The sequence below is a fragment of the Schistocerca cancellata genome, chromosome 6 (genome assembly GCF_023864275.1).
Source record: "Schistocerca cancellata isolate TAMUIC-IGC-003103 chromosome 6, iqSchCanc2.1, whole genome shotgun sequence".
Classification (NCBI taxonomy): domain Eukaryota; kingdom Metazoa; phylum Arthropoda; class Insecta; order Orthoptera; family Acrididae; genus Schistocerca; species Schistocerca cancellata.
The window spans coordinates 590,948,734-590,969,009 of NC_064631.1; the positions used below are offsets into that span (position 1 = coordinate 590,948,734).

Consider the following 20,276-nt stretch of genomic DNA (forward strand, 5'->3'; position numbering starts at 1 on the left):
ACTGGAATATACCCAACAAATAATTGTGTGCACTGGATGTAAGTGCTACTCAGAGATGAACAGGTCTGCTGACTGCGTTGTTTCTGTACGGTTGGGTCGATATAATCTTATTTCAAAACTCGATACCTACGGGCACTACTGCTTTTCGGACCGAAATCTGTGGTGGAAAAGTGGAAAACAAGGGTTTGCTGCGGTGCCCGCGGGCGCCGTCTAGCAGCCCCCTGTAACAAAGAGGCCGATTCCGTAATTATACGTGGGCAGTGCGACCGCCAGGCGCGAGGAATTCAGGCGCAACGGAGCCGCCAGCGATCACGGCGGTGGCGCCATCGGCGGCCGCCGGATGCCTGCCTCCCCATCACGTGTAACCCCTGGGCCGTTCCTTTCTTTCTTCCTTAGGCTGCCCCCGCCCCCCCCCCACCCCTCTCCAGATGTCAGACAGGTAGCGGGCGCCGTGGCCAAGACAGCAGGCCGCGGCTGGCTTTGAGGAACCGCTGGCGTGTTGTTGTTCGGTCTGCGGCTGCGGGGCGATGCAGGAAATTAACGAGACCGGGCAGAGCCGAGGATGCTGAGGGGTTCTGGTGGGAAGGGAGGCGTGTCTGCTGGTCGGGCGTGACGGCTCATCACGTGGGCATTTCGGTGGTGGTAACCCTGGGGGCAGCTAGGGGAAAGGGGGCAGCTGCGGTCCAGCTTGTTGCGGGAAATATTTCTACCTACGTAGACGAGACTCGATAACTGCTGCGGGGCTCTTTCTATTGCTAGGAGTTTGGGAACTGCTATACATGTGTGTGCAGCATGAGACTCCTTCAGGTACAAGAACCAAATTTCACTCTGCAATGGAATGTGCGCTGATCTGACACTACCTGACACATCAAAAGTCTTAGTCGGACTGGGACTCGAACCTGGGACCTGCCTTTTCCGGGCAGGTGCCCTACCGACTGAGCCGCCCAAGCACGGCTGACTCATATTCGGAAGGTAGTTGAAGTGAAGCTGAGAGAGCAGGTCGTGAGTCGCTGGACCACTTTCCTGAGAAATGAAAAATCACAGTTTCGACTCCTGGTCCGGCACACAGTTTTAATCTGCAATGTAGTTTCACCTTCGTGACTGATTTTTCTGGAGAGGAAACTGGACTAGCCGGCCGCTGTGGCCGAGCCGTTCTAGGCGCTTCAGTCCGGAACCGCACTGCTGCTACGGTCGCAGGTTCGAATTCTGCCTCGGGCATGGATGTGTGTGATGTCCTTAGTTAGGTTTAAGTAGTTCTAAGTCTAGGGGACTGATGACCTCAGATGTTAAGTCCCATAGTGCCTAGAGCCATTTGAACCATTTGAGCCACAACTGGACTGCTGAATGTCTACATCCACATGCCTGTGAATGGAGTGAGGCAATCGAAAAACTGGATGATCGTTGGAGCGACTAACTCAGCATATAGAAAAGCAAGGGCGGCAACATTAAGATTGAAGTGGGAGTTCCACTGTTAAACGCAAAGGTGGGAGTCAATGGAGGGAAAGCGTGCACTGAAGGCCTCTATGAGGCGCAGGAACTGTCTGATGACGAGATACAAGAAGAAACTGGAGTTCATATGGAAGAGATAGAGATTCCTGTATTAGAGTCAGAATATAAAGGAACTTTAGAAGACTTGAGATTAAATAAGGCAAAAGGGGTGGATAACATTCCATCACGATTCCTAAAACCAATGGGGGAAGTGACAAAAGAACAACTGTTTGAGCTGGTTTATAGAATGTATGAGACTGGCGACATACCATCAGACTTTTCAGAAAATATCATCCACACAATTTCGAAGACAGTAAGAGCAGGTAATTGCGAGAACTACGGCACAACCAGCTTAACAGCTCATAGATCAAAGTTACTGAAAAGAATAGTACACAGAAGAATGGAAACGGAAACTGGGCCGGCCTGGGTGGCCGAGTGGTTCTAGGCGCTACAGTCTGGAACCACGTGACCACTACGGTCGCAGGTTCGAATCCTGCCTCGGGCATGGGTGTGTGTGATGTCCTTAGGTTAGTTAGGTTTAAGTAGTTCTATGTTCTAGGGGACTGATGACCTCAGATGTGAAAAAGTCCCATAGTGCAAAAAGTCCCATAGTGCTCAGAGCCATTTGAACCATTTTGAAACGGAAACTAAGGATCTGTTTGATGAGAATTAGTTTGGCTTTAGGATAGGTAAAGGCGCCAGACACGCAGTACTGAAGTTGCGACTGGTAACAGAAGCAAGACTGAACTAAAATCAAGACACATTTATAGGATCTGTCGACCTGAAGAAAGCGTGCGACAGTGTAAAATGGTGAAAGATTTTCTAAATTCTGAAAAGTAGTATTAGGTTGTAGGGAAATGTGAGTAATACATAATATACACCAAGAACCAAGAGGGATCAATAAGATTGCAAGACCAACAACGAAATGCTCGGGTTAGAAAGAGTGTAAGGCGGGGATGCAGTCTTTCGCCCCTACTGTTCATCCTGCACATCGAAGAAGCAATGATGGAAACAATCGAAAGGTTCAAGAGTTGGATGAAATTCAGGGTGATAGAATATCAATGACAAGTTTCTCTGATGCTACTGCTATCCTCAGTAAAAGTGAAGAATTACAGGATGTCTTGAATGGAATGAAAACTCTAATCAGTTCAGAATACAGACTGAGAGTAAATCGAAGAAAGACGAAAGTAACGAGGAGTAGCAGAAATGAGAATAGAGAGAAACTTACGATCAAAATTGGTGATCTGAACACGAAGTGGACGAAGTTAATGAATTCTGCTATATAGGAAGCAAAGTAACTCATGACGGACGTAGCAAGGAGGATATAAAACGCAGACTGCACAGTCAAAGACAGCATTACGAGCCAAAAGATCTCTACTAGTATCCAATGTATGTCTTAATTTGAGAAAGAATTTACTGACAATGTACGTTTGAGTAGTGGATAATGGACTCTGCGAAAGACAGAAAAGAAGAGAATCGAACCGTATGAGATATTGTGCTACAGAAGAATATCGAAAATTAGGTGGATTGATAAGGTAGACAATGAGGGCTTTCTCCTCAGAATCGGCGAAGAAAGCAACATAATGAAATCACCGACGAGAGGAAGGGATATCGTGATCGAACGTGGGTTAAGTCATAAGGGAATAACTTCCATAGTACTACAGGGAGCTGCAGAGGGTAAAAATTGTAGAGGAAGACAGAGATTGGAATACATCCAGCAAATTACTGAGGGCGTAAGCTACAAGTGCTACTCTGAGATGAAGTGGTTGGTACAGTAGAGGAATTCGTGGCTGGCTCCAACAAACCAGTCAGAAGACTGATGCACTGAAGCTCCCCGCGACGTTTTTCTGTCTATATGTGAAGGTTAATCTCAGGAACTACTATATGGATTTGATTTTCACAAGGGACATTTGTGCTTACTGTCTACTGCTGTTATCATATAAAAGGCATTCGGGTGCTGATACTTAGTGCTACCTGTTCGAAGCCGAGGTGGGTTGCTAATTGTTTCGTAACGCCTTTGTAAGACAGTATTGTACACGATAGATGAAGTAAATGAAGCAGCGCCATTTTAAACAGACTGGCTTTTATTCAGAGGTGATGGAGGCTCAAATCTCCATCCGACTATGTCGATATAGTTTTTCTGTGGTTTTCTTAAATTGTATCAGGAAAATGTAGGGATGGTTCCTGCTTTGAGTTTTGACCACCAGTCTAAATTACTCACAGGCTGAGTCCCAATACACTTCCCTGGGTCACGCATGAAGTTACTTGTACATCTGTAAAAGCTTTCTCCCTGCCAATAAATCTTGAATTCAAACTTCGTTTTGTCAATAGCATTTCCTTTAGGTTTAAGCGATATTAGGATCAGTATCTGGGACTAGTATCAACTATAAGAACGTCACGTAAATGAAATATTACACTCTGCTATTTCGTAATCGATACATAGGATGGAGCTGTGTGCTTGGTAATATGCCCTTCAGTACCAGAAAAATGCCTGCTCTGTAAAGAAGTATAGGGCATGTGTCAACTGGAAGCAAGGAATAAATATCTCATAGCTCCTAGCGTTACGAGCGGTATATACACCGTATGTGGTATTCTAAAACGGTGATTTTGTTGCGCATCGTGTAGCTGGCAAGTTGCCATGAGGCGGCTGGGTAGGAAAGGTGAGCGAGCGCTGCAGAATGCTCAGAGCCACGACAGAACACAGGGGCCAGTATCCAGGGGCTGATGAGCGAATGCAGCGTGCAGTTCCCGCGACGATTAAGTAAATTTTACCGCCACTTGCTTGTGAACGGCGGTCAGTACGATCAAGATCTGTACGTACTAAACTTAAAAGCTTCGAGTATTCACTAAAAACACGAAAACAATTTCCAGACATGCTACAGAAAATGTAACGAAATGATGAGATCGCATTGCACAGACTGTAACACAGATTTTTCAGAGACGCTTAGAGCACTTGTGAAAGCTCACCAGCTGTCCAGTCTAGTACAACTGCGAAGGGAAAGAGTAAAACAAAATTATAACAGCATCTTCAGTCACAGATTCGGACTGCTTGCGAAATCATTAGTTAAGTGGTAGGAGGCTAGGGACTGTACATTAATTAATTAAAAACTCGACGGATTTAAACTCCTTATTTATACGTTGCAAGTAAGTTTCTCAAGTCAGCTGAAGCCACAGATAGCTTGCCTAGTTAGGGCTCTATCGAATGGGGGGTGCAGAGCAATTTTCGTGGTCACCAATCATTTAATCTGCAAGACACGAAAGATATCGTAAATTCGCAAGTGTTTTACTGGTCGTTAGTTTCAGACTCAAGCCAAGGAAACAGCTGGGCGGGAGGTCAACAACCCTTCTCACATTCAGAAAGTTCGCGCCACCTCGGAGACAACCAACTTGCATTTGGGCGGACTGAACTGTCCCTCAGCAGAAAGCCAAAGCGGCCTTCGACAAGTCCCCCCTCAGTTACGCCGGCTACAGGAACCTTTTGTTCTTGGAGGAAGGTAACGGTTGCGCGGCGTTCGAGGCAAAAAACTGCTGAGAGACACCATCTTGGCCTCAGCTCGTTGCTATTCTTCACAGGCTTCACTTCGCGACTGACATAAGTGCGGTAGTTGCCGTCCTTTCCGCTTTGTATGCGTTGGTTTCCACCACCTTGGAAGCAACCATATAGATACGTTTAGATTTAGTCGAGACCTTCAGGGTAGAATGCTCGTAGCACATCCGTCTGTCATTAAGCTGCTAATACACGATTTGCATTATGAAGACTTAGCTTCGTGGTGTCTATAGTGCTACACCGGTAATCTTTGTCGTACTAGCCCTGACAATTCGTCGGATTCTGACTTTCATTCTAGCTTCTAAAGTCACAAGGTTCTTCTCTGATTTCCTGATCAATATTCTCTCTAGGGACTAGATAAGTGATCATTATTTTTTTTTTATTATTTTGAGCTTTTCCTCATTACAGAGGCTTATCTCCAACATAATAATTTACTTGGAAATTACAATACAAACAATAAACGTTCTTAAACTATACTCTCAAAATATTTCTCCAGGTGTTTCGATCTTGCGTGTCCTCTTCCTCTGCGCCCATTCTCCTCATTGTGTGGTGTACATTTTGGAGCCAGGTGGTCACAGGTCGTCCTCTTCTTCTTCTCCCCTCCGGTTCCCACTCCAGTATCAATTTTGGTATTATGGCTTCCTCCATTCGTCGTACATGCCCGTACCACTGTAATTTCTTCCTATCCATTACGTCATATATTCTTTCTTTTATTTTCATTCTCCTTATTACTTCGGTGTTCCTTATCTTTTCTTTCCTGGAGATTCTTGCCGATCTTCTCCAAAAGTCCATCTCTAGAGCTTGTAATTTTTTAATGTGCTTCATGTTAATTGTCCAGGTCTCCGTTCCATACAGAACCACACTCTCTAATATGGATTTGTACATTAATTTTTTAGTTCTGCTCATTACATTCCTGCTCCATAGGACTGAGTTAAGCGTCCCAATGACCCTCCGTACGCTACTAATTCTTTTATTAATTTCTGACTCTGATTTTCCCTCGATTTCTAAAATGGATCCCAAATAACAGGAAGTGTTTATCTTTTTGATTTTCTTTCCTTCAATGTATAGCTCATCTGAATCATTAGTCAAGTATTCTGTTTTTTGGTAGTTAATCTTCAAACCCCAAGTTTTGTATGCTACTGCTAGTTGATTGCACATGATCATAATTTCTAATATTTATGTGTGCTTTTGGTTTGACACACAGCCAGTCTGCTGATCAGCATATAGTGCAAAATTATAGACTGTAAAATTCCCGCTATCTATAAAGTGACAATCTCCCATTTCTGTGTTGAATTAATAGCGTATCACATTTAATCACCATTGTCCTTGTGTTAGTGCTCATGAGGCTCCCACTATTCTCTTCATTAACCAGTTTAGTTATTTACCTTGCCAAATGAATCCTCTGCACTAAGAAAAGAGACCAGCTGCCTGCAGGGTCCACAGTGAAGAAGATTATCAGGTGAGATCAATGGAAAAACGCTACAGATATGTTACAAATGCGTGTAGCACACAGTTGGATAGGCATTTAAGTCGGCTGTAGAATGGCCGTAATTATCTTATTATTGAACATACGCACTAGCTGTTATAAAGAATTTATTTAGCATTTATTAAAGTAGTGCCAAAGCAAATTTCTCCACAGATACCCGATAGATTAGCAACATCACAAGTTATTGGTGCTTTTATTCTAATTGTTTAAGTGTTATGCATATTTTAACAAGTTAATGTTTGTAAATGGCTGTTTGAGTAGCACCGCATGGCTTCGGCAAGCTGGGTAGAGATATGACTGACTAGCTTTTGCCGTTCCATTTTAGGATGTCTGGAAATTGTCTAAAATGTGTCTTATGTATGTCGGAAATTGTGAAGATTGTAAGATATGTACTCAGTAGGATGACGACCTACTTTGAAGATGCTTATTTGACTGTGGTGTTTGCTCGCGTGACAGAAGTCTTAAATGGGCTAGCAGAGCATGTTTCAGAGTCTTTTGAGGCTTATGTCTTCCTGGAGAAGGTTGTTTGGTAAGGTGTGCGCTGCCAGTGAGTCGCATGAGTCGATGTGTTAGTTTGGTAATGGAATTATTTCGCCATGCTCGTACTTGGGACTTGCGAATGTTTCAGTGCAACAATTTTGGACTTAGAAAATGTTTGGACAGCGAGCGCTAGTACACTTATCAGCAACTTTTCCCTTAGTGAATTGGCTGTTGTATATAGTCTTGGACGAACTTATTGGTCGTTGGGAATTTAATTCAGTTTGTGTGATTTGGGTGTGCTGCACAATGCCTTTAGCTTAAATTCGTTATTGCATTGGACGGCTCTGCTCGCTGTGTTACTTCTGTTAACTGATTTCTTATCGCTTCCGTGCGTATAAATATCTGCTGTGTAAGTAAGGCCACCGTTCAAAGTAGTTTTGTGACTGATCCGAGTAAACTAATAGTGAACTTGATTCCTGTCGTTAGGTTCCGTCATTAGGCTCTATCCTGAGGGGTCTTTCCTTTCTTATCTCCTTTCTTTATTAATCCATATTCTTACGTATGTCCGCCTCCCTGGCTCAGTGGTCAGCTCTGCTGGCTACCATGCGGATGACTCAGGTTCGATTCCCGCGACTGCCCGGGATTTTCCCTTGGTGAGAGGTTGATACAGGATGCAGTCAGCCTAGTGAGCCCAACCGAGGAAGTACTCGACCGACTAGCAACGGTTCCAGGGTCAAGAAACCCGACAACGACTAGGAGAACGGTATGCCGATCACACGTCCCTCGATACCGCATCCGATGACAGTATTGGCAGAGACTGACTTGGCAGTCTTTGGGACAATTGGCCCGTCAAGGTCAGAACACGGAAGTTAACTCATTTGCTTAGGTGTTTTATTAATTTTTCACTGATTCTCTGGTAAGTATGCTATATGAATAATCGATGCGCCGGCATATGTGGCCGTGCGGTTCTAGGCGCTTCAGTCTGGAACCGCGTGACCGCTACGGTCGCAGGTTCGAATCCTGCCTCGGGCATGGATGTGTGTGATGTCCTTAGGTTAGTTAGGTTCTAAGTTCTAGGGGACTGATGACCTTAGAAGTTAAGTCCCATAGTGCTCAGAGCCATTTGAACCATTTTTTTGAATAATCGATGCTTTCATTATGGCTTAAAGGAACAGTGCACAACCAAACCCCCAATTTCCAGATAGCCATATACCAATTTAAGGCCGTATACTCGCCCTCTAGTGGTTATTTACAAGGAAAACTCCCCATCACCCCCCTCCCCCCTCAGATTTAGTGTTAAAACGGCGCATTGGATAGCCAGTCAAAAACTGAACACAGATCAAGTATGGAAACAGGAAGAAGGTGTATTGAAACGTGAAAAAGAAACAAAATAGAAACAATGAAGATCACGCTCGAGATGTGCAACATCGAGCGAATTACAAGAACCGCAACGTCGTGGTTGTGTGGGTCACGGTGTTGGACTGCAAAGTGGGATATCCGTGTTCAAATCTCCCTTTCGCCCTTTTTTCCAAAATTATGAACATTCTCTCCGGACGTTGGTGTGTCTGTTCTCCTTCTGTAGCCTTGGCAATTTTCATGCTATACGTTGGTTTTAGAATATGAGGCATGTGGCGAGAATATATTGCGGTCGCAAGTAAATGTGATGAAGAGCACGTGAGATGTCGCATAGATTTACTACAGAAATAACAAACAAATTGGTGTGAACTATGCTACAACAAAGGAGTTCCTGAGTCAGAACTTCCAAAAGTGCCCTCAAGAGTACATAAGATGTGATACTTGTGCAGAACAAATGGGAGTTACGTACGTCTGGAGGCCCCTTCCGTACACCTCGCTGTTGCAGTCGGATGTTACACCACGACGCAGACACAGATCTGAATACAGCGAACAGACAAGTGAGTGACCCGACGGATAGTTCCTGATTTTGTGAAGAAGAAAAAAAAAAAAAAAAAGCGCGCATGAGGGAGATCTGAACTCGGAACACTCCCCTTCACAGCCCATCACCGTGAGCACCTGATCACGACGCCGTGGCTACTGAAATTCGCCCGATGTTGCATATCGTTCACTGTTTCTATTTTTCTTCATTTTTCACAGTTCATTTCACCTTCTTCCTGTTTTCGTGCTTGATCTGTGCTCAGATTTTGGTGGGCTATTTTACCACTAAACCTGACGGGGGTACGATGGGGAGTTTCCCTTGGTAGAAACAATTGTATCTCAAGTGACACTTACCGAAATACCGGGTGAAACTGCAACCTGGATCAGGTTAGTGATCAACGGGAATACTGTTTCAAACAAAAGCAAGAGTATCGTCAGGAATGCATCAGGGAAGTGTGATAGAACCACTATTATTTTCTATATACATAAATGATCTGATGGTTAGGGTGTACTGTAATCTGCGGTTGTTTACTGATGGTGCTGTGATGTACAGGAAGGTGTCGAAGAGGGGTGAGTGTAGGATGATACAAGATGACTTAGACAAAAACTATAGTTGGTGTGATGAACGGCATCGGGCTCTAAATGCAGATAAATGTAAGTTGATAGGGGTGATTAGGAAAAACAAAGCCAAAATATACGGATACAGCACTACTAGCGTCCTGCTTGACAGCACATAGTTTAAATACTTTGGCGTAACCAAATAAGACCACCGGCCTGGGTGGCCGAGCGGTTCCAGGCGCTACAGTCTGGAACCGCGCGACTGCTACGGTCGCAAGTTCGAATCCTGCCTCGGGCATGGGTGTGTGATGTCCTTAGGTTAGTTAGGTTTAAGTATTTCTAAGTTCTAGGGGACTGATGACCTCAGAAGTTAAGTCCCATAGTGCTCAGAGCCATTTGAACCATTTTTGAAGTAAAGCCCTATGAAACGGAACGAGCGTATGAGGATTGTGGTAGCGAAAGCGGATGGTCGACTTCGGTTTATTGAAAGAAGTCTGGTTCATCAGTAAAGGAAACAACGTATAGGACGCTGGTGCGACCCATTCTTGAATACTGTTCGGTTGTTTGGGAGCTGTACCAGGTCGGATTAAAGGAGCACATGGAAGCAATTCAGAGGCAGGTTGTTACATTTGTTATCTGGAGGTTCGAATAACACACAAGTGTTACAGAGACGCTTCGGAATGAAATAGGGATCCCTGAGTGAAGGCGACGTCCTTTTCGAGGAACATTACTAAGAAAATTTAGAAACCGAGATATGAAGGTAACTGCAAAGTGGTCATACTGCCATCATCGGATGGTCGACTTCGGTTTATTGAAAGAAGTCTGGTTCATCAGTAAAGGAAACAACGTATAGGACGCTGGTGCGACCCATTCTTGAATACTGTTCGGTTGTTTGGGAGCTGTACCAGGTCGGATTAAAGGAGCACATGGAAGCAATTCAGAGGCAGGTTGTTACGTTTGTTATCTGGAGGTTCGAATAACACACAAGTGTTACAGAGACGCTTCGGGATGAAATAGGGATCCCTGAGGGAAGGCGACGTCCTTTTCGAGGAACATTAGTAAGAAAATTTAGAAACCGAGATATGAAGGTAACTGCAAAGTGGTCATACTGCCATCATCATACATTTGGTGCAAGGACCACGTAGATAAGATATGAGGAATTAGGGCTGATACGGAGGCGTATAGACTATCGTTTTTCCGCCACTCTACTTGTGAGTGGAACAGGAAAAGAAAATGACTAGTTGTGGTACAGTGTACCCTCCGCTACGCACCGTACGGTGGACTGCGGATTGTGTATAGAAGCCACTGCTACGTAGCTTTAGAGGGAGGCATGCGGGAGTATTGATGACTGTGCCTCTCGCATTTGAGCTTGTTCCGCGCAGCCCCCGTGCGTGGCGATGGCTATCGCAAAGGCTACCGGCTGAATTATGGCGGACCGTCATAGCACTACACCCGTACCGGGCGGCTGGGGGCTGGAGCAGCCGCGCACAGTAGCGGCGAGGCGGTGGGCAGCGGCAACCGGCCGTTCGTCTTGTGGGCCGAGCTGCGAGCGGCGGCCGCGCATTCCAGGAGCGCGAGCGCGGGGGCGTAAATCAGGGGAGCGCCGCCAGAGTGCGCCCAGATCGCGGACAATTAACGTCGGTCATGGCAGGCTCGCGTGTGCTGCGTGACGGCGAGTGTGCTCCCAGGGAGGAGCGGGCAAGCGCGACCACAGCGTGCAGGAACATCTCCCGGCGAAATCGTCAGATGTTAAAGCGACTTCGAGACGATACGAAGGGAATATTATAAGACTGTTGCTGTTCACAATGTACAGAATAAATACGAACTCCATCAACAGAGTTTTGGAGATCGTACTATACAGGGTGGTCCATTGATCGTGACCGGGCCAAATACGAGGGCAGTTCAATAAGTAATGCAACACATTTTTTTTCTCGGCCAATTTTGGTTGAAAAAACCGGAAATTTCTTGTGGAATATTTTCAAACATTCCCGCTTCGTATCGTATAGTTTCATTGACTTCCGACAGGTGGCAGCGCTGTACGGAGCTGTTAAAATGGCGTCTGTAACGGATGTGCGTTGCAAACAACGGGCAGTGATCGAGTTTCTTTTAGCGGAAAACCAGGTCATCTCAGATATTCATAGGCGCTTGCAGAATGTCTACGGTGATCTGGCAGTGGACAAAAGCACGGTGAGTCGTTGGGCAAAGCGTGTGTCATCATCGCCGCAAGGTCAAGCAAGACTGTCTGATCTCCCGCGTGCGGGCCGGCCGTGCACAGCTGTGACTCCTGCAATGGCGGAGCGTGCGAACACACTCGTTCGAGATGATTGACGGATCACCATCAAACAACTCAGTGCTCAACTTGACATCTCTGTTGGTAGTGCTGTCACAATTGTTCACCAGTTGGGATATTCAAAGGTTTGTTCCCGCTGGGTCCCTCGTTGTCTAACCGAACACCATAAAGAGCAAAGGAGAACCATCTGTGCGGAATTGCTTGCTCGTCATGTGGCTGAGGGTGACAATTTCTTGTCAAAGATTGTTACAGGCGATGAAACATGGGTTCATCACTTCGAACCTGAAACAAAACGGCAATCAATGGAGTGGCGCCACACCCACTCCCCTACCAAGAAAAAGTTTAAAGCCATACCCTCAGCCGGTAAAGTCATCGTTACAGTCTTCTGGGACGCTGAAGGGGTTATTCCGTTCGATGTCCTTCCCCATGGTCAAACGATCAACTCTGAAGTGTATTGTGCTACTGTTCAGAAATTGAAGAAACGACTTCAGCGTGTTCGTAGGCACAAAAATCTGAACGAACCTCTCCTTCTTCATGACAACGCAAGACCTCACACAAGTCTTCGCACCCGAGAGGAGCTCACAAAACTTCAGTGGACTGTTCTTCCTCATGCACCCTACAGCCCCGATCTCGCGCCGTCGGATTTCCATATGTTTGGCCCAATGAAGGACGCAATCCGTGGGAGGCACTACGCGGATGATGAAGAAGTTATTGATGCAGTACGACGTTGGCTCCGACATCGACCAGTGGAATGGTACCGTGCAGGCATACAGGCCCTCATTTCAAGGTGGCGTAAGGCCGTAGCATTGAATGGAGATTACGTTGAAAAATAGTGTTGTGTAGCTAAAAGATTGGGGAATAACCTGGTGTATTTCAATGCTGAATAAAACAACCCCTGTTTCAGAAAAAAAATGTGTTGCATTACTTATTGAACTGCCCTCGTATCTCACGAAATAGCGTCAAACGAAAAATCTGCAAAGAACGAAACTTGTCTAGCTTGAAGGAGGAAACCAGATGGCGCTATGGTTCGCCCGCTAGATGGCGCTGCCATAGGTCAAACGGATATCAACTGCATTTTTTTAAGTAGGAACCCCCATTTTTATTACATATTCGTGTAGTACGTAAAGAAATATGAATGTTTTAGTTGGACCACTTTTTTCGCTTTGTAATAGATGGCGCTGTAATAGTCACAAACATATGGCTCACAATTTTAGACGAACAGTTGGTAATAGGTAGGTTTTTTTTAAATTAAAATACAGAACGTAGATACGTTTGAACATTTTATTTCGGTTGTTCCAACGTGAGACATGTGCCTTTGTGAACTTGTCATTTCTGAGAACGCATGCCGTTACAGCGTGATTACCTGTAAATACAGCCTACAGTTGCAGGTTAACTTTATCGTTTACCTAGGTTTCAACGTTAGTAATAACGTCTTCTTCAGAACCCGCAGAAAGTTAATATTATAATGTGCCAGTAAATTATTTTACATATCGTCACCCTACTGGATGCAACATGTAGTACTTACATAAAATATTATCTAAATGTTTGCCTAAAACAAGCCATGTCCTAAGTCAACTTAATAAAACTTGATGTATAACCGTAAGGTTTTGTCATTTCTATTAAACAAACTGTGGCTAATTCACCTTAAGCCCGTTGTATGGGCCTCGTCATGTGACTAGAGTTATCGCGCAATAGGGGTGAGAGTGTCACTGATATGATACGCGAGTTGGGGTGGCAGTCACTGAAACAAAAGCGGTTTTCTTTGCCACGGGATCTATTTAAGAAATTTCAATCACCAACTTTCTCTTCCGAATGCGAAAACATTTTGTTGACACCCACCTACGTAGGGAGAAATGATCATCAAAATAAAATAAGAGAAATCAGAGCTCGAAGGGAAAGATGTATGTGTTCCTTTTTCCCACGCGCCATTCGAGAGTGGAATGGTAGAGAAGTAGTATGAAAATGGTTCGATGAACCTTCTGCCAGGCACTTAAGTGTGAATTGCAGAGTAACCATGTAGATGGAGACGTAGATGTAGATGGCAGGCAGTTTATACATGCTGATGACACGGCCGTGGCTGTTCAAGGGAGCGCCTTCGAGGAAGTGGAGGAGAAATTAACTTTGAAATACTGGGGATTACTATCACCAAAACTGCCTGATTTATGTTATGTCCATATTTTTAGAGATGGTTGCGGGAGTCGACTGTTCAGTCGGCAGATGATGCTTTAGACGATCGCTGTAGCAAACAGAAATCTACAGATGCCAGTCTTTGAATGCTGCCCCTATTTCGACCGAACCTAGGTTGGAATCTTCCTAGACGACGGTCAGAAGGCCTGAAGATAGCGTAATATATCGCCAAAACTGGTAGTTCAATAAAATAACAGTTTGGAAATTAGACGACTGAAAGATGTTTGAGTTGATATCAAAACTGAAGCCAAACTCAGCAAATACGCTATTTTGCGGTTTTCACACGAGGAATAAGGAAGCCGAAGAAGCCGAAAGAAAACTCCATGTGAGTTGGAAAGGGCAAGAGCTGGAACACTGCTACGCTCCCAAATATTTAAGTGCGAAGTTGGACAGAACTCTGTCTTTTAAACAGCACTTTACACTAAGCTGAAGGCCAGTTGTTTGAATAATGTGATTCTTAAACTGACCAACACAAACTGTGGTACTGACCGACAAGTGCTTCGAAGAACATCCATTGCACTCTGTTTGTCGGCAGCCGAATATTTTGGGCCTTTGTAGAAGAATTCAGCCCACATGAAACACACTGATATGGCCGTAAATAAGTCATCTCGCATCGTATCAGGATGTCTGGAGAGGAGAAACACGAGCATCAACAACGGCCAAGGACGCTTCGCTCAAGAACGAGCTTCATTTGGACGTCAGAGCCAAACAACGTCATCGTCGAAGAAAGTAGACTTCAGCTTTGGAAGGAGACAACACAAAGTCCTTCCCTGCAGGTTGGAAGTAACAAATCCTCCAAAAGCTGAAACGCTCTCAGTAGGTTGAGGACTAGGGTCTCAAATCACGATTGTAACACCATCGGATGAGGCTACTTCGATGGTGGATCCTGTGAGACTGTGGGAATGTCCAAACGGACGACTACCTACTGACATGCCGAGACCTCTACTCAAGCTGTACCCCGCTAGATTTGCAGCTAGCTACAGGTAGCTAACGATAAAGCTATCTGTTTAGCCGATTATTGCGCGAAACACATTTGAACTTTAAATTGACTTATACTAGTTTTTAATGTATGGTGTTCTGGACACGGAAAATAATAAAAAGGAGTAACTGTATAAGAATTCACCATTTGCTTGAAAAACTGCTGTGTCTGAGCTCTGTTATTGACAATTAGTGCGAGAATGGTTTTTTAATGATACGATCACTATTAATCAGCCTTGCCTTTATTTGATTGTGGAACGATGGACGTGCGGACGGCTGCGGCAGCGTTTCGTGTGGCGCACGGCGGCCAAGTCTCTCTGGCGACGCGGCCGGCTCCCCCATCAAACATTGAACGCGATCGATCGTCGCCAGCTGGTGGTCTTCCACGGAATACGACATACAGCCACAATGCACAACAGAAACTCACTGCCCTCTGGTAAAACTGAAACACTACAGGAGCAGCACGCAAATAATGTCAACGTTACGGGACACCGAACGCCGGGTGTTATTTGTAAATTATTCATATTTCACAGTGAAAGCCCACGCACGAACTACAATACGTGTACCTTCCTAAAGGTGGCGTTATGTAGGTACACGTAGATGGCAGTAGTTAAGAAACGTTTCCTATCAGCTGTACAAGTTGCCTGAAGAGATCAGTATGCTACGTCGACTTCAATTTCAAACATGCGAAATAATAACGACCACTTTGTCAAGGAATTGCCTCAGTTCCACAGATCACACGCGTCAGAAATATCTTAGATCTTTTAACTGCAAACAGACTTGACATATCCGAAGGAGTCACTATTTAGCGACCACGACGTTATTTCTAGGGACGATGGTCACCAAAGGCAAAAAGGCCATGAAGACAGTTACAAAAGTGTGTTTGGTAAAGCTGATAGACAGTCACTAATAACTCTACTGACAAGACAATGTAAGAAAATTTGTATAGCTTAATCATACTCCGTAGATCAAAATTTTCATAAGCAATTTTCATAAGCAATGTCGGGTCGTGATGTTTGAGACAAATATAACAGACTCCCTACTGCTTCTAAATAAGGAACATTCTTGTCACATTCCACATCAGTCTCATTTACACTTAACTTCACTCCTACTTCCATTGGAGTACTTATGGGTTTGCAATCACTCATGCCAAATTTCTTTAATATTTTTTCCGTGTATGATGATTGACTTATGCTCAATTCTTGTCTTTCTTCATCCTTAGTAATCTGCGTACCTAAATAACGTTTGACTTCTCCCAAATCATGCCCCTTAAACTTGGTTTGCAGCTGTTTCTTGAAAATTCTCATTTGGCCTTCACTTTCAGTCCGGATAAAGAAATCGTCCACCCATATCGCCATTATTATTATTTCTTCTTTTCTCCCTTTATAGTAAATGCTGGAATCTGCCATGGATTGCTTCATATTCATATTTATTAGAGTTTCATGTAGGCATCGATTCCAGCAACGTTCACTTTGTTTAAGTACATAAATACTTTTTCTCAAACGCCAAATCTTTTTTACTTTCTGACCTGGTTTTTATGGCTTTCCTTGGTGGAATTACATATATCTCCTCCTCCAATTTCCTATTTAAATATGCCGTTTTAACATCCATATGATGAATTATTAAATTTCGTTTTACTGCCAAGGCTAAAAGATATCTCAATTATGCATACTTGACTACAGGTGAAAAAGTTTCTTTGTAATCTACCCCTTGTTTTTGTGAATATCCTTTTACCACAAGTCTTGCTTTGTATTTTGGTGATGAGCTTTCAGTGTTCTTCAAATTGAATACGCATCTTGCATGCAGTGGTTTCTTATCTCCTGGCATATCTACCCATTCAAAGGTTTCGCTCTGATATAAAGATTCTAATTCTCTCTTCATCGCTTCTTTCCATTCTTGAGAGTTTGGGCCACTCATTGCTTCTTCTGCTGTTCTTGGCTCATCATTAAAAGACTGTGCTGTATACATCTCAAAATCCGGATATTCCTTCGGTTTTGGTACACGAGAAGAATGCCTTACATTGTTTTCTTCATTTTTTTCATCCTCTAACTCATTGTCATCATAAATTGTATCCATTTGTCCTTGGCTGTCGTCTTCCTCTTCTTCACTTTCTATTTCCTCACACAAGGTTTCACCTTCTGAACTAGGTGCAGTTGACTTAGTGGTTTTGCTCTCTTTTGAGTCCTTTCTATTTTCTATTTTATGTTCCTGAAAGATGCCATTTGTATCAGGTTGAAGAGTTTCAAATTTGTACCAGTTACGTAAAAACACCCAACAGTTGTTAAATGAACAAAGCTTTTTCCGTTCCACTGCCTTTCTCGAAGCATTTTTTGATCTGTTATGGTGTGTCTACTCCAGGTTTTTTTCCTTTTCCCTTGAGGGGGCCTTTTCCTACATGCTTGCATCTGTCTAATAACAGAGGGATGTTATTTCAAACAGGAAGTTTGGAAGAAGCTTGTGATACTTGTGATTACATCTGAATAAGTCGTATATATCCCGATTTTACCACACGTCTTGCTAATGTATAGCTGTGATTAAGTAATTTTTTTCTAGCATTGGCTTTGAGAAGGCTTTCTCTCACAATCAATTTTATATTGAGAAAATTTTCAGTCAGTCCAAAAAGTTGTGAGATTGAATTAGTAAAAAACAGAGAAAAGTTAAGATGTTGGATGTAATGCTTCAGGTTTTCTACATAGTCTTCTCCCACGTAATTGCTGTTCACGGAAAAGTCGTATAACTAACGAGGCGACTATCAGGTCTGTGAATCAAGGATTTTGATGTTTCTTAGGTACGTCGGGGAGAGACCTGTCCTAAATACCTGACCAGCGGCTTTTCTTACGACAGCCCCTAGTTTCCGAGAATATCCGTGTACCGATGCCGTCGTGCATGTCTGCTATATCCGCAACGTGAGTCATGGTTCGACCAAGCGAGCGAAGCGCAGCGTGCAAGACTCACGGCTACCAACACTTTCCACCCGTGCACTCTTTGTTTATGTTCGTTCGTAGGTCTCACGATCGATAGTTTTCCACTTATCATTATGGGTTCCCTCTTTCGAGAGCAGAGAATTTCTCTGCGCTAGTGAAAATTCTTCAAGCCACATTTTGGATGAACTTCTTGGAGGGCGACTGCTCTTCCTTTGCACGACGGAGGCACAGAATCCGTCGGTTCCGGTGCGAATTCTTCGTTGACGAAGACGTCGCCCTCCTCTAAACCAACATGCAGCAGAGTAATTGTTTTATGCTTTTTCCGATTTCTCCGGAGACAAAAAACCCACATAGAGATAAAACCTAACGCTCCGTATTCTTGCTGTTCGAGCTGGAATTTGAAGTGCTATACAATGCACACAGCAACACCGATCAAATACAAAACAATAGCACACAAACAAACACGAACACAGACAAGTCTGTAAACCTAAACAAACACACGGAAAACGAACAAATGGACAATACACAGAAATCTCACGCAACACCTGACTATGCCAAAGCTAGCAGCGAAGAAAGAATAAACGACAACACACCAAAAAGGTATAATACAAAAAGATGTATAGGATATATAAAACCAGTGAATTTTGTATCTGGAGGGATAATTAACCCTGCAGATCATACACAACAACGCATAACACCTCAACAACACAATGAAACACAACAGATGACCGGATGTAACGAGGCATATAGGAAAAAGGTAGTAGTCCTTGACACAAACTTACTTACGGGTGATCACGATAGTGACGATGAGTGTACAGATAGTGATAGCAAAAAGAAAGGTGACGACAGTGCAATAGGTAGTGTAAACATAAGAAAAAGTAAAGGTGAAAGAAGAAGAGCCGCAGGTAGCAGCTCATCAGCCTCACCACCATTGAAGACGGAACAAGACACCACACCGGTGACATCTGCACTTCGAGATAAATATAGCGGAATCATCCCATATGTAGAAAAAGAGTAGAAGGGAAAAGTCGGCCAAACACCATGGCATGCTGACTACAACAATGTAGAACTAAACTTAAGACTAAGTAGGCTAGAATATAAGGATACTTTCATCACAGCACAAAGACTGCTAACCAGACTACTTCACCCACTAGGCAGCTATGTATGCTTCCCGACCACTGAACAATCTGACAGAATGACTTTAAAGACCGCAAACATACCTAAAGACCCAGCAGAGCTAGAAAAATTAGTCATACTAGCGTGTAGTCGGAGGGGGGAAACATATAACCCACACCAAGTGTACAAGGACCAAGTGAGGGCGCATGGCAGAACTGACTTTGACTACTCGCAAACAGGACACAAATTCTACCTTCATGTGAAACACCCATGAAAATAATACAACTTAATGCTAATAGAAGCACACTCGTTAGTGCAGAACTGCCGCGAGTAGCTCTGGACTTGCAGGCGGATATTCTCTGCCTGCAAGAACCTTATGTGACAACCCAGGGAAACTTAACTAACCTACCCTGGGACGCTGTCACAATCTCAGACAGACGAAACTACAAGGCTGCCATAGTTGTCCTCAACAAAACTTTAAATATCACTAAGATTACGCAGCTATGTAACAGTCATCTGGCCACGGCAGAAATAACTAAGGGTCGAGACACATGGGTGGTCTCATCACTATACGCACAGTACAGTGACAACATAGAGCCATACCTACATATGATACAAGACATTGCTGAGTATTCTAGAAATAAGAACCTAATTATATGTGCAGATATCAACGCTAAATCCACACTATGGCACTCGGACAGAACGGACGACAGAGGACGGAAAGTCAACGACGTCATACAGGAGACACAACTACATATTATAAATGAAGACGGACCTACACCTACATACAGAGGTGCAGACGGATCTGCCACCAAAATCGATATTACTCTGGCGAATGACAGAACATTAGGACGACTGCAAAGATGGACCATACACGACTCTCTGACCACAAGTGATCACAACATAATAGAAATAAGTCTCACAACAAACAATTATCGCACCACACACAATACAACACACTTCAACTTTAAAAGAGCGAATTGGGACAGACTACAACAAATTGTTCAAAATGAGAATATATACAACATACAGGGAAGCGTGGACTACAGAGCACACAAACTGACACAAATCATCCAAACAGCACAAGAAACAGCAATACCTACGCACACACACAGCAAACAACGGGAAACACCATGGTCAGACGAATTAACCAGACTCAAACGTGACATGACAAGGAAACGAAAACTATACCAGAGGACATGGATACAAAGAGACAAACTACTAAGACTAGCTGCATATAGGGAAGCCAAAGAACTCTTCAAAAAGACATTATTTCAGACCAGGAAACAACATTGGGAGAGCTATTTGACCACACACACACAACAGAAT

At 43.9% G+C, this 20,276-nt stretch overlaps 1 non-coding gene across 1 annotated transcript; it reads left to right on the forward strand.

Annotated features, from left to right (window-relative positions):
* Nucleotides 1-1,909: 1,909 nt before the first annotated feature.
* On the forward strand, nucleotides 1,910-1,993 carry Trnas-gga (transfer RNA serine (anticodon GGA)). Its single transcript is given in 2 exon segments — nucleotides 1,910-1,949; nucleotides 1,959-1,993. It is a non-coding gene; the product is annotated as a tRNA-Ser (tRNA).
* Nucleotides 1,994-20,276: the final 18,283 nt, after the last annotated feature.